The 14763-nt window shown below is 41.1% G+C and overlaps 6 non-coding genes across 6 annotated transcripts; all 6 read right to left on the bottom strand.

Annotated features, from left to right (window-relative positions):
* Positions 1 to 1129: 1129 nt before the first annotated feature.
* Trnaw-cca lies at positions 1130 to 1201 on the bottom strand. The gene has a single exon. It is a non-coding gene; the product is annotated as a tRNA-Trp (tRNA).
* Positions 1202 to 4159: 2958 nt separating this feature from the next.
* Trnar-ccu lies at positions 4160 to 4231 on the bottom strand. Its single transcript has one exon. It is a non-coding gene; the product is annotated as a tRNA-Arg (tRNA).
* A 2385-nt stretch (positions 4232 to 6616) lies between these two features.
* Positions 6617 to 6688, bottom strand: Trnaw-cca. The gene has a single exon. It is a non-coding gene; the product is annotated as a tRNA-Trp (tRNA).
* Positions 6689 to 7967: 1279 nt separating this feature from the next.
* Positions 7968 to 8039, bottom strand: Trnaw-cca. The gene has a single exon. It is a non-coding gene; the product is annotated as a tRNA-Trp (tRNA).
* A 1308-nt stretch (positions 8040 to 9347) lies between these two features.
* On the bottom strand, positions 9348 to 9419 carry Trnaw-cca. The gene has a single exon. It is a non-coding gene; the product is annotated as a tRNA-Trp (tRNA).
* Positions 9420 to 13603: 4184 nt separating this feature from the next.
* Trnal-aag lies at positions 13604 to 13685 on the bottom strand. Its single transcript has one exon. It is a non-coding gene; the product is annotated as a tRNA-Leu (tRNA).
* Between the last annotated feature and the right edge of the window lie 1078 nt (positions 13686 to 14763).

Consider the following 14763-nt stretch of genomic DNA (forward strand, 5'->3'; position numbering starts at 1 on the left):
AATTTTTTTTTATTTAACTTGAGGCAAACTGGATCAAGTAAGGTATTCAGTTCAGTACACTTCTTATGTTTGAGGTTGATCATTCTACAAAAACAACAGCATTATTTACTCCAGCTATTATTACTCTTTACATTTATTTAACAAAACTGAGTCTCTCTCTCTCTCTCTCTCCTCCTGGATCTGATCTCTTAACTTTTCTCACTTCAAGTTCTAAGTCCTTAGCGAAAGTTTTTCCAGCGTTTAGCTCTTATGGATGAACCTTTTTGTACGGCTACTGGCGAGTCTGTTGTTGTGCTTGATCTTGACTTATGTGTCTGTTGTGCAGTTAGCATTAGCCAGTCCTCAGTCTGCCTTTCTGTCACTCTTTTCTCACTCTGTTAAATTCTACTTTTAATTTTCTATGTCTGTCTGATCAAGTGCCTCTGCTTGTAATTGTTTATCTCTCTCTCTCTCTCTCTCTCTCTCTCTCTCTCAGGTTCTCTTTAATACTGTAATTGGAAATATATCCTCACACATTCGTCGTCTCCCTCGATGTGGTGCTTCACAATGTGTTATCACGTGCGTCAATGTGTACAGGTGCTCATATTCACAGGTATCATATGTGCCTCAGGTGTTATCTTAGTGTCTTAAGTGGTGGCAGTACACACACATATTATCCTTAAGTACCTGGAGGTATTGGCAGTACACATACAATGCTAAGTAAATTTGTCAAGTCTACTCGTGTGCTGTTGTTGCCTGTCTGCTATGATTTCGTGGTGTATTTGTTATTATTATATATGGCTACAACTGAGCAGTGTTATATTAAACATTTCGCGTATCGTCCCCTTTGTATTGTGAAGACGTGTTGCTTGGTGTCTCTTGTGTGGAACTATAGTTTGTTAAGAGCTACCTGTTTGTGTATGGGTGTGTGTTTTGATGACGTATTTTGTAGTCATGTAAGTGTTATTGTACATTACGTGCGATGGGTGTTTTGTATAACGTAAACCAGTGAGAAGGGTTGATTTGATATAACATATCTATGCCTTTCCATCCCAAAGAAATAAAAATCCTGGTCTTGAGAATTTTCAAAGACTAAAGACAACTCCTTTGTTTCCTCGCCAAGTATTCTAAAGTGGGAAAAGTTTACAATTGACCCCGGAGTGACTCGAACACCCAGCCTTCTGATCTGGAGTCAGACGCGCTACCATTGCGCCACGAGGCCGATGGAAACCAATTGTCCTCGTTAACTAATCTTCTTTTCGGGGGGTCCAAAGAAGATAATATATAGGTTTATGTATCATGTTTAAGGTTCTTTAAGAATTTTCTTTTGTCCTAACCCCTATCACAGAACCCTTACCCAACCCTATCATAGAACCCTCGCCCACGACCCACCACCGCAGCCCTATCACAGAACCCGCCCACGACCCACCACCCATGCCCTATGAACCCTCGCCCACGACCCACCACCCATTATCACAGAACCCTCGCCCACGACCCACCACCCATGATAGAAGTAGAAGGTTGAATTGACCCCCACCCTATAACCCCTACCTCGCCCACGACCCACCCATGATAGAACCACGACCCACCACCCTAACCCCCACTTCAGAACCCTCGCCCACGACCCACCACCCATGACCCCTATCACAGAACCCTGCCCACGACCCACCACCCTATGACCCCTATCACAGAACCTCGCCCCTACCCATCACCCTATAATCCCTACCACAGAACCCTCGCCCGACCCACCACCCTATGACCCCCTATCACAGAACCCTCGCCACGACCCACCCCCTATGCCCACAGACCCTCGCCCACGACCCCACCATGACCCTTCCACAGAACCCTCGCCCACGACCCACCACCCTATGACCCCTACCACAGAACCCTCGCCCGACCCACCACCCTATGACCCCTATCACAGAACCCTCGCCCACTACCCAACCCCCTACCACAGAACCTCGCCCACGACCCACCACCCTATAACCTTACACAGAACTCCTCGCCCACGACCACCCCCATGACCCCTATCACAGAACCCTCCCACGACCCACCACCCTATGAGCCCCTATCACAGAACCCTCGCCCACGACCCACCACCCTATGACCCCTATCACAGAACCTCGCCCACACCCATCCTATAACCCCTACCACAGAACCCCGCCCACGACCCAACCCTACGACCACAGAACCCTATGACCCACCCTATAACCCCACAGAACCCTCGCCCACGACCCACCACCCTATGACCCCTTGCCCACGACCCACCCTGACCCCATCACAGAACCCTCGCCCACACCCACCACCCTATAACCCCCCAGAACCTATAACCCTACAGAACCCTGCCACGACCCACCACCCTATAACCCCTACCACAGAACCCTCCCACGACCCACCACCCTATGACCCCCTACCAGAACCCTCGCCCACGACCCACCACCCTATGACCCCTACCACAGAACCCTGCCCACGACCCACCAATTTATAACCCCACTTCAGAACCCTGCCCACGACCCACCACCCTATCAGACCTCCCACGACCCACCACCCTATGACCCCTACCACAGAACCCTCGCCCACGACCCACCACCTATCTTCAGAACCCTCCCCACCTTGACCCCTACCACAGAACCCCGCCCACGACCCACCACCCTATAACCCCCCTTCAGAACCCTCGCCCACGACCCACCACCCTATAACCCCTACCACAGAACCCTCGCCCCGACCCACCACCCACCCACACAGAACCCTCGCCCACGACCCACCCTATACCCCTACCACAGAACCCTGCCCACGACCCACCACCCTATGACCCCTATCACAGAACGACCCACCCTATAACCTACACAAAACCCCTATGACCCCTACTACAGAACCCGCCCACGATCCACCACCCTATGACCCCTACTACAGAACCCTCGCCCACGATCCACCACCCTATGACCCCTACCACAGAACCCTAGCCCACGACCCACCACCCTATAACCCCCACTTCAGAACACACCCCAGAAACCCTCCCCCACTCTTGTACTTATACACACAGAATTAATGGGATTCAATTCACTCACACTCATAAAGGACTGAAGCGCACAATGCCGTCTACACACACACACACACACACACACACACACACACACACACACACTACATTAACATATTCAAAATAGGTGTCACGCATAATGGGGTGTTGACTCTCATTATGCGAGTACACAAACAAACACGCCGACTGGCTGTGACTTAATTAAAAAAAAAACACAGAATTAATCTCTTCCACCACATACAACATATTTAACACTAGATTACATGTGACATAATGCAGGCGTGGCTAAACTATATTTAAGCTTACGTATTATAAAGCCAAAGAAACAATACTAGTTGGAAATGACGTGAAAATAAAATACTGGTAACTTTGTATATTTAAATTAATGTAACATTTTGTGATAGTATGACTGTTCTTTTATTATACAGGATGTCTCAGAGATATGTATACAGACTGCCATTATTAATTTTCGTGGGGATCGCGTGAATGCTTGAATCATAACAGTAACATTGTCCTCGCGTGTTGATATGCGTTGTCTCCCATAAGTATTCCCGCAAACTCCGAAAATCTGAAATACATTCCGTTTATATTTTTTCTGAGTTACCCTGTTTTCTAATTAGTAAACTAAATATTGATCTATATTCGTGTAGAGAGAGAAAATTTCCAATAAATACAATAGTGAAAATTATCAATTCAACTATATTTGTAGATACTATTAATAATAATATACTATTACTATTTCTATTACTTATTTTACGATTACTGCTTTTATTACAACTTCTTCTACTACTATTAATAATGATACTAATAATGTTCTCAATAATGATTAGACAAGTGATACAAATCATGATAAGTAAAAGGAACGTTGATTTTTTTGTTTTGTGTGAAATCAAGTTGAATGATAATAGAGACGCTTGGCTCGGGACAAGTGAGGGGCGTAAAATACGGGGTGTCTTAGGGGACACGAGTGAAATATAAAGGCTTGTGGTTAATAGACATTTGTTTACATAATCTGTTATCATTAGACAAATTGTTATAATATAATCCATTGCTTCTCCTTCAAACTTAAAAAGATTTTTTCTCAATACTGACCACCACACATTTCTGTTCACTGGATATATTAATGTGAAATGTTAAAATTGACCTCGGAGTGACTCGAACACCCAGTCTTCTAATCAGGAGTCAGACGCGATACCATTGCGCCACGAGGCCGATGCAACAATATTATAATATTCCTTAACTAATATTTCAAACACAAAGGCTCAAAATACATGATATCTAGGGAGATTAAGGGTTTAAGATTAAAAGATTAAGTCATTGTAGATTTTGTTTATTAATTTAAAAGGGGCAGATTTGTTTTAGCCCTTTCCTTTGATAGGTATTTGACTCGTTAGCTGAAGACAAATCACCACGATTGAATGACTGAAGCTAGGGAAAATATTTCAGCTATAATCAAAAAGTAAAATTAAATATAATAAACGTCAGACTTGGACCATTATGGACCTTGACATAAGGGATCCACTGGGGAGGTTGTGAGCAGTGCAGGAACTGACCCCTACCCCAGAACCCCTTACCCCTTGTACCTCTTATAAACACTGCAATTTAGGGGATCCTATTTGACTGTACACGTACATGAAGATAAAGATAGCAAACGGTACACACACACACACACACACACACACACACACACACACACACACACACACACACACACACACATTAAATATTAACATTCTGAATTGGTGTCACTCTTCATCAGTGTTGACTCTCATTATGCGAGCACACAAACAAACACGCCGACTGACTGTGACTTAATTTATTCATCGGACGTGATGTTAACGCAGACATTATAAAAGAGAATTAATCTGCTCCACCACATAAACACATTTAACACTAGATTACTTTTGGCGTACTGCTGACGAGGCTCAACTATTTTCAAGGTTGTATGATACCAGAGAAGCAATAATAATTACTCTATTTTTAAATGGGCATGAAAATCGCTCTTAGGAAACTGTTATATTTATACTAATGAGAAATTTTGTCATGGTATGACTGCTGTTCTAATATTTAAATAACGTATTATTTTACCAATTAGTGAAATGCTTATTGAACTCTATTAATATAGCGAGAAAGTTTCCAGTAAAGTTGAAGTTGATAACTTGAATTTTCGGGCCGTATTCAAGATCGTTTTACGCGGGCTTTCCTCTTGATGAATCCTGACGGTGAGCTTTGTCCAAGTCAGACTTGCTCCAGCTCTGCCAACATAGGAAAAAAGGTAATATTGGTATGCCGTACGCGAACAGCTGATCACAATTACTGTTAGTTGTTGGCAATAAAAATCAAATAATTATATACTGAATAAATAATTATCATATATACTGTACTATTGTACAAAGCATAAATCTTGGGGTCCGACTAATTACCCAAATGTACCCAAATGTACCCAAATGTAGCCGCAATGAAGTCAAATAATGGTCCTACGTGAATAAATCGGACTGCCAATCACTTCTCGACTAGTATTTGGTGTCACAAAGTAAAAAAAAAATTGGAAAACGTAATTTAATCTGAGTTAATAGATCGCGTGCATGTACCGAGGGAGCGAGTAATTACCCAAATGAACCCAAATGTAGCCGCAATGAAGTCAAATGATGGTCCTACGTGAATAAATCGGACTGCCAATCACTTCTCGACTGGTATTTGGTGTCACGAAGTCACAAAAAATTGGTAAATTTAATTTAATCTGAGTTAATAGATCGAGTGCATGTACCTGATCTAACCTAACCTAACCTAACCTAACCTAACACAACTCAGATTAAATTAAGTTTACCAATTTTTTGTGACTTTTGACACCAAATAATAATCGAGAAGTGATTCACAGCCCGATTTACGCTTGTAGGACCATCATTTGACTTCATTGCGACTACATTTGGGTACATTTGGGTACATTTGGGTAATTAGTCGGACCGTAAATTATTTAATCTTGTGGTATTTTTTTTGCGAGTTGCCCATAATCTGCGGAGTCAGCGCGTGTTGTCTGTTGGTTTACGACCGACTGGGTCCAAGCGAACTCTCATTCCACATAGAATGTAAAATTATACCATGACGCTTCAATAAAGTTGCTTTTATTGGTACCAGATAACAAAAGTACTTCTGTTTAATATGGTGGGAGTCCGGGGGGGGGGGCGGCTAGGGAGTTAGGTAAGGTGGATAATGATAGTAATTATACTTCTACTGTTATTACTATTACTTCTACTTATTGTTATTACTTCCACAACAAACAAAATATTACTAATTATGCATGAATAATGATTAGAATACTTATTTAAATCATGGTAAATAAAATTAACATTGATACTTGTTTTGTGTGAAATAAATTTGAAGGATGCAGGGTGGCCTTGGCTCGGGGAAAGTGAGTGGTGTAAAGTCCATATTGTCACAAGGGGCATGAGTAAAAGGTGTGGACGTTTGTGTAATGACATCTATTACTCTCCTTTAAACCTAGACAAAACTCTTTCATCACAAGATTTTTTTTTGCTAAATGCTGACCACCACATGTCAAACTCTCCGATAGACATTATAAGCGTGGATAGTTAAATTTGACCTCGGAGTGACTCGAACACCCAGCCTTCTGATCTGGAGTCAGACGCGCTACCATTGCGCCACGAGGCCGATAAATGTTATGTATTCATTTGCTTAAATAATCTCTAAATGAAATCGGATAAGATGGAAAGTTACTCATGAGTTTGAATTGTTCATTGTGACCTGTAGGGAAGATATAATACTGCAGGATATTTTCACCAGGTATACATGAGTTGGCCACGTTATTGAGAAGACGTAAATTATATTGTCAACAGATTTTCATTTTCTAGAGAATGTCTCCTTCTCATGATACATCCTTTACTTCACGTGGTTTCTGTTTTTCCTTACGACAGTTCTCTTGATTATCATGTACGAAAATTTCCATCAGGAACAATGTTATATTATATAGTATGATACACAGGAGACAGCATGGCCGCCTTCACTTCCCCAGTTGTCATGTTAGGTACACACCTACAGCTGGGTGGACTAGGGGTGGCCTGGGAACAAACCAGCAACTCCTTGGACTCTGCTGCCCCACTTCACTTTATTTTTACTCTGTTGCTAATTTTTGATACAGTCCACTTTATTTGTATACAGATAATTTTTAAATGTACACAAACACACACAAACATTTACACATTCACAGCATGTATTATTATTTATGATTGCCATTGCTGGAAGGTCAATAAGATAAATCACAAATAAATATGTTGATTTCAATAATGCAGCAAATGTAGTGTACACTGTAGATATGCACTTTATAGAATGTTATGTATACACTGAACCAAAAAATACATTAATGTAAGTTTGTGGCATAGCGATGATGAAACGAAACTACAGTATTTGTATATAGTGAGAGCATCACCCAGAAATTATTTTTCAAGGTAATCTGTTAAATTTTACTATAGTTTGATGGGTATTCAGATAATGTCATGATTGTAAATATTTTGACTAGTTACAAAAATATTTGATATTGTCTAATTAAAGACTATCATAATTATAAAGTTAATGGTTAATGTAAAAATTTTAGTTGATAGTAAGACAAAAATATTGAAGTTGTAAAGAATGAAGGAACCTAAATGTCTTGGTTCTGTGGAAAGCAAAAATGAAAAATAAAGAGAGATCTGAGCAAGGGACAGGTGAGGGGAGTAAAGTCCCGAGTTTTTGAAAGGCTATGAATGATTGGTGTACATTATCTGTGATGATTATTCTTATGTAATGTGACACTTTACAGTTCTCTGTGGAATGAAATGCATCGATATCAATTGAATCCTAAAAACTAGATAATTTCATCCAAATATTTTTTTCTCCAAAACTCATGAACACATCTATCTTCCCACTTCTTATTTAGGCAGCAAAACTCAATATTTGACCTCGGAGTGACTTGAACACCCAGCCTTCTGATCTGGAGTCAGACGCGCTACCATTGCGCCACGAGGCCAATAAAATTTGGTAGGCGTTAATCCATGCCGTACTAAATCTTACATAATCCTTGCTTGGTGCTTCAGTAAATATTACCGGTACTAGATATCATTCGGCCCACAGTGTATAATGTAAACACGACACTGGATGACTCAGTTTGACGTTCCTGCCGGGGTTGGAAATCATAGCTCTGGGGAGATATAATAAACTTCTCCTGCTGTGAATTAGAACTTTCTACATTGTTGAGAAAATTTAAGTTGCCACCACACGCCTAGAAACACAGAGTGTGATAATGAGAGTATAATGATCACTATACATCTGTAGGATTATATTTTTTTAAATCCTTGTTTTATTTTCGGTGGTTCATGAGAATGATATTGATGATGATCTTAATATTTACGGTATTATACATGTTTTCAAACTTTGGTTTATACACAGACAATGCAGACAGACACACAGACAGACACAGACATACGCTTTATTACACTCACACAGACACATGCAAGTCCACCCATCCAATTACGAGCACACACCCACCCTCATCCAGATAACCAAGAACCATCCACACACTCGCAGAACTACCAACACACACACACACACACACATATATATACTCGTATATCCCACTTACCTACATACACCTGCCTACCTTCATTACACACACGTCAACATCTCCACAACAGGTGTTACCATATTTGACTGTTGAACAGTCATTATGAGAGAACACAAACAAACACATTGGCACAATTTATGTAGTGCATAAATTAAAGGATCACCATAAACCTGCATCAAGCCAGCCGAACACAAAAACACACTTAACAGGATGAGATGTAATAGCGAATTGATTCATCATTTATTTAAAGGAAATACTATTATTAAACGCATCCCCTTTTCAATCACCTAACTTTATAGTTTGGGGAGTCATTGCGATCTGTTACAGTGGCGGTCACACTGCCTCCTTGTGTAGTGTGCTGTATCCGCACTGCCTCTGACGAGCCATCTGACTAGGGGTCCCGCTATCAGCTGCCAATGACAATAAAGCACCACTAACTCTTCAGAAACAGCCTTTATTGTTGCTAATATATTTATGATGTAATACTGTTACTTGTTTTCTAACATCGTTTTAATTTTAGTATTTTAACAAAGTCTGAAAAATGTATGTATGAAAGTAATAGTTGAAAAACACATCTTACAAGAGTATTCCCAAGACACTCCTTGGTGCAAGACCTTTCCCAGGTGGTGGCGAGTGTCCATTACAACACACTCTCGCCCCGTCGAGTCTCCTCCACCTGGGTCAAGGTTCATTAAAGTAGAAAATGTCATATATTGACCTCGGAGTGACTCGAACACCCAGCCTTCTGATCTGGAGTCAGACGCGCTACCATTGCGCCACGAGGCCGGTTATTACATTAAATTGTACCTTAATTGATAACACAGGTAGAAGGTTTACTTGGGCACCCGGTGTGATGCTCATGGTCGTGGGTGAGTTGGTTAGATGTTGTTACCAGAGGTAAAACTCGGCTCCCTCTGCACTATCACAACACAACACCCCGCCGCCGCCCCCCTTATATAATAAGTTACAACACACCACCTCGCTGTTACAACACCTAAACATGCCACCTACTGGGATACGAACGGTTGTTTCATCAATAATTTCAGTCCCGTTGAATATTCATACCAGTATGGCTTTCGCTAGGCAAGATCTACTGGTGATCTGCTCTCCTACTGCACCCATCTTTGGTCATCCTCTCTTAGGGATTATGGGGAAACTTTTGTCGTGGCCCTCGAGATCTAACAGGGTATGGAACAAGTCTTTACTCTCTAAACTTCCCTCTTATGGTTTCTCTCTTATTTCTAGCTACCTTGAGAACCGAGCATGGCAGCTGTTCTCGAGTGTTCTATCTCTCGCTCTTTCTCTACCAATGGTGGAGTTCCACAGGGTTCTGTTCTTTCACCTACTCTCTTCCGTCTTTTTATCAATGATTTACTTCACACTACTACTAATTTTATCCATTTTTACGCTGATTATTCTACTTTTCACTCATCACATTTTTCCCTTCCCCCAAACTCTCAAATTAGTTCTGTTTCTAGAGCTGATATCGTTTCATCGGTCAATACGGATCTGTGCAGCATCTCCGAATGGGGAGGTAAAAATTTGGTTAAATTCAAGAGTAATAAAACACTGTGTTTACCAATTACACTTTCCAAAATAGAAGATCTCCCACCAATCGCATTTAAGGACGCAATCATTCTGCCAAATTCTAAAATAGATTTGCTAGGCCTCACCATTTCTTCTAATATGTCATGGAAGCCACACATCCTCAACATTGCTAAAGCTGCCTCCCGAAAGCTGGGAATGCTGTACAGATGCCGTAGCTACTTCACTCCTGAGCAGTTGCTTCAAGTATATAAGGGGTTCATTCGTCCTAACTTGGAGTACTGTTCTCATATCTAGGGTGGCTCTTCTGTCCCAACAATGGTGCTTCACTCTCTCTCTTTTACAAGTACTTTAACGGGCAATGGTCGGTGGATTTGACATCCTGTGTACAGCCGGCAAGGCCGTGGGCTCGTAACACTCGTCGTGCCCGCCTGCGGTGCCCACCGTTTCTCTGTGGATGTCGGTCACACTAGAATAACCCGTTATAGTAAATCCTTCTTTCCTCACACAGCCAAACTGTGGAATGATCTGCCTCCCTCTGTGTTTCCATACTCGTATAATCTGTGTCACTTCAAAAAGCTGGTTTTCCGGCATCTTTTATTTTTAATATATTTTTACTCTCATACCCCCAGACCCCGGTGTGGGTCGATGACCTCTGCCCGGGTGGGCTAAAAATCACATACTATACGCACAACAACGGAACTTTCTCGTCATCTTTGTTAAACTTTAACATTGTAAAACATACTTAAAGGAATATGGTCCCGGCAGCCAGCACAAAGACCTTTAACTTTTTTTATGGTTTACTTTCTTTCTCGCTCTCTTTCTTTCCCCTCGTTCCTGGAAAGACCTTTTTTTAACAAGAGACCCTGACAGAGCAGTCTCTATTGACTCAGTGTATCCTCTGACTGTGCGTGCAAGGCTGAGTCGTTGTATTTACCGGAGTTAAATATAGAATGGTGATTCAACTTTAATGTGATACAAACCGGAAATAATATTGCATCATGAAACTCTTCACTCTCATACACTGAGTATATACGAGTCGTTTTCATTATATTTTTCAAGATATATTTTTACGTCGATATTCATGTGTACCATTTTAGGATCAAAGTTGATAATATCGTGTCGCGTAGTGGAAGAGTTTTTTATCTACTGTACAGTATTATAGAAAGAGATCTTAATGTGCAGGCGTGAGGTATTACAAGGAGGGTTTGCTTTTGGATGTTTTAATCACTAAAGTGATTATTGATTGCGATGTTTATGTGAAATACTTTCTAGGATCACGAAATAGTCTGCTGGGGAGAGAGGGAGGAGTGAACCTGATATGTGTCCCGAGATTGTAACTTAAGGACGTGTGAGTGAATTTATCCAACATCCAAAATAAATAATATTAGATGATTAATACTGTAGTGTGAGACGCTACCTCGCTGTATATATTACTAAAGTTTATTAATTGAAAATAATAATTCTATGTTTGTCTTTGATACCCCCAGAATGTTCTACACTACTGAGGGTATACACAAACACTTGTTATCTTGAAAATAGGTTCTTATTCTCGTACGGGAGATATACAGAGGAACTAATAGACAGTCGGCTTCCACACCATAAGGACTAGCGATCTCAACTCTCTGTATCACTCCGCGCTGGCATGTACAGATGTCAGCATTCACAAGCTGAATACATAATACGTATGTAAATATGATAATTCACATACATAACATGGTGCATAATAAATGGAAATATTACATAGGATTAATACATGTTCTGTAATACTTTACTATACATAATTAATAGAGTAATATAAGAATACACAGCTTAAGGTACTACTTTGTGTCCATATTATACAATAATGAGCTGGTGTCAGGTGGTGTGAGGAACCGAGATATTTTTGGAGTCAGGTTTGTGTTACATCATGACGCTGAGCAATATGTTGATGGACATGTGTAGCGGGGATGTTGAGCAGGTAGTGTGTGAGTGAGTGACCCTATATATTGTTTGTGTGTGTGTGTGTGTGTGTGTGTGTGTGTGTGTGTGTGTGTGTGTGTGTGTGTGCGCAGTTTTGAAAATAGACAGGTGAAACTTGGTAGGGAGGTGCGGGTAGACAGGCTGTCCTTCCTCCTGGACGAGGCCAGTAACTCAGAAACTATAGATAGTTACTTGACGTATAGATATAGAATGTGATCAGGTACTCGGGCAATGTCGCCCCCTACCTCACCTCTTTGCATCTTCCTGGTAAGTGAATTCTGCAACAGCTTGACGACTACCTCTGAATAACACTTAACGTGGTATATTATGAACTGTGTGGCTCTTGATCACTACACATGAAAGAATTACTCCTACTGATGATTGTGACATCGCACATCCTATTCCAAACTGTCCCTCGCTCTCCAGAGGTTTTCGTATACATATTTTTTCTTAGACTTTGAGAAATGATAAAAATTCGTTAGAGTTTACGCAAGTTGTGGGGTAAACCAGTTCAGTATCTTCTTCATTCCACCCCACCAAGTTTCTTTCACTCTACAGAAACAATTTCAAGTTTTCTTATGAATATTTAACGAGTTAGCAGACGGTTGTGTAGATCGAAGGGGGAAAAATTACGCTTATATTTTTTCTTCCCCAAAAGAAGGTCGGGTTGGCTGGCGGCTAAGCGAAGAGATTCCGGAGCGCTCCACTCTGCCAGGTCTTATCTGAATATTATCCCGTGAAAGCCAACGGCGTCATTTGGTAATATCTGGATTGAAATCTGGCATGATCATCACGGGGAAGTTTGGTTATGCAGATACATGAGGTATATGTAGCCAAGCCTCTGTTGGATCCCTCTGACTAAATTGGCAGTGGCTTCAAGTTCCTCACGTAAGACCGGTGATGGTGATGTTGGCTCCTCTGGTGGGGTCGGGGATGGGATGGGTGCTTGGTGTCGTCTCTTGGATTGGTAACTGTGTCCTCATTGATGATGTGAAGTAAGTTTGTGCTGTTTTAGTAGTTATAAAGAGAGTTGAGATACTTTTCTTTGTTCTTAGACCGCAATTGTTTATGAATGCGGGTTCTGTGTCAGGACTCAACTGGTGACTGTGTCTTGGTTTGGTCTTATTTGTTGACTCGGGGCCGGACCTGTTGATTAAGACCGAACTATTGACTACAACCTAAGGTCTGTCACACGTTGTCCAGGTTGTATAAACACTCACCCCCCAAAAAAAGTATATTAAATGCTGTACAGTTCAGCATATAGTGTTACAGTTCCCATTATGATTTTCACCACATGTAATATAATCATAAAGTACACACCAGGTTGTAGTGTTAGATGATTTCAGACGCTGGATTATGCTGGAGGGAAAAAGAGCATCTATAGACGTTTTGATTACGTAGTATGTAAGATATGCTCCACCACATGCTCCTACCTACTGTAGAGGGACGATGTAAAATTTTCCTGGCAGCGGTGGGATTCGAACCCACGCCTCCGAAGAGACTGGTGCCTTAAACCAGCGCCTTAGACCGCTCGGCCACGCTACCTTGTAAATTATTGAGATAATGTTTGGAAATATTACACTAGGAAGAGTATGTCTCCAGAAAATGAAGATTTATTGCCATGATCATTGCTCAGGCGTCGTCACCATCGGGTATTCAGTTCAGTTCAGTAGCTTTCAACAGATGAGCATTTACTCATTTAGTGAAACCCCTATTTAATAGACTACAGTATATACAAAGGAAAGTCCATTATATCGAGGGTCCGTTAAATGTGAAACCCCCATCTAACGGATTAAACGGAGAGAAAAATCCCGTTATATGGAAGTTTCACTGTACCTGTAGCGGTCATGTTATACTGTAGTATTATCAGTAAATTTTTAGTGGTTGATTTTACAGTCTTAAATATATCCGATGTCCTTAAGAAAACATATGAATATTTATGTTGCACTTAGTACTCTCGTCTTCCCACCAAATGCATTCGTTGCAAAATCCCATCCTGACTTACTTTTCCCATTAGTGTTGAGTGTTCGGTGTACCGTGCTGAAAAATATACTGGGCAGGGACAGTTCGATCAAAACCTAACCTAACCAAACTTTAATCTAACAAAGTCTAACCTAGCCTTAATCAAACCAAGCCTAACACAAACCTAACTTACCTTAATTAACCTAACCAAACCTAAACTAACCTAACCCTAATCTAACCAAGCCTAACCTAACCTAATGATCCCAGGGTAGTTTGGGTTCCCCTTTTTCGTAGGTTTTATTGGTTCGTGTTTTGAGGACGATGATTTAGCCCTTTTGATGACGATGTTTTAACCCTTGTTTCGTGTGCGCTGGGTGTTGATTATAGTTCCGAGGTCAACAAGAGAAAAAAAAATTGTTGCCACGTAATTTAACTTGTATTACTCCAAACTATAATTTCCATTGCAGAAGTTGCACACAAATAAACTTACACAGAATATTACCTTACTTGTTGATTTCTGAAGTACTGCAATATACTGGACGAACCAGAGAGAAGGATTATACAACAAACGATATAATTTGGTAAAGGAAGGAGGAAGTAGTCTGACAGCTTTAGTATTTGAACCCCACGTCTTGTATGGGTCGAGCACCGTATATACTGC

This window comes from Homarus americanus, unplaced genomic scaffold, assembly GCF_018991925.1.
Source record: "Homarus americanus isolate GMGI-L3 unplaced genomic scaffold, GMGI_Hamer_2.0 scaffold6392, whole genome shotgun sequence".
NCBI classification, from domain to species: Eukaryota; Metazoa; Arthropoda; class Malacostraca; order Decapoda; family Nephropidae; genus Homarus; species Homarus americanus.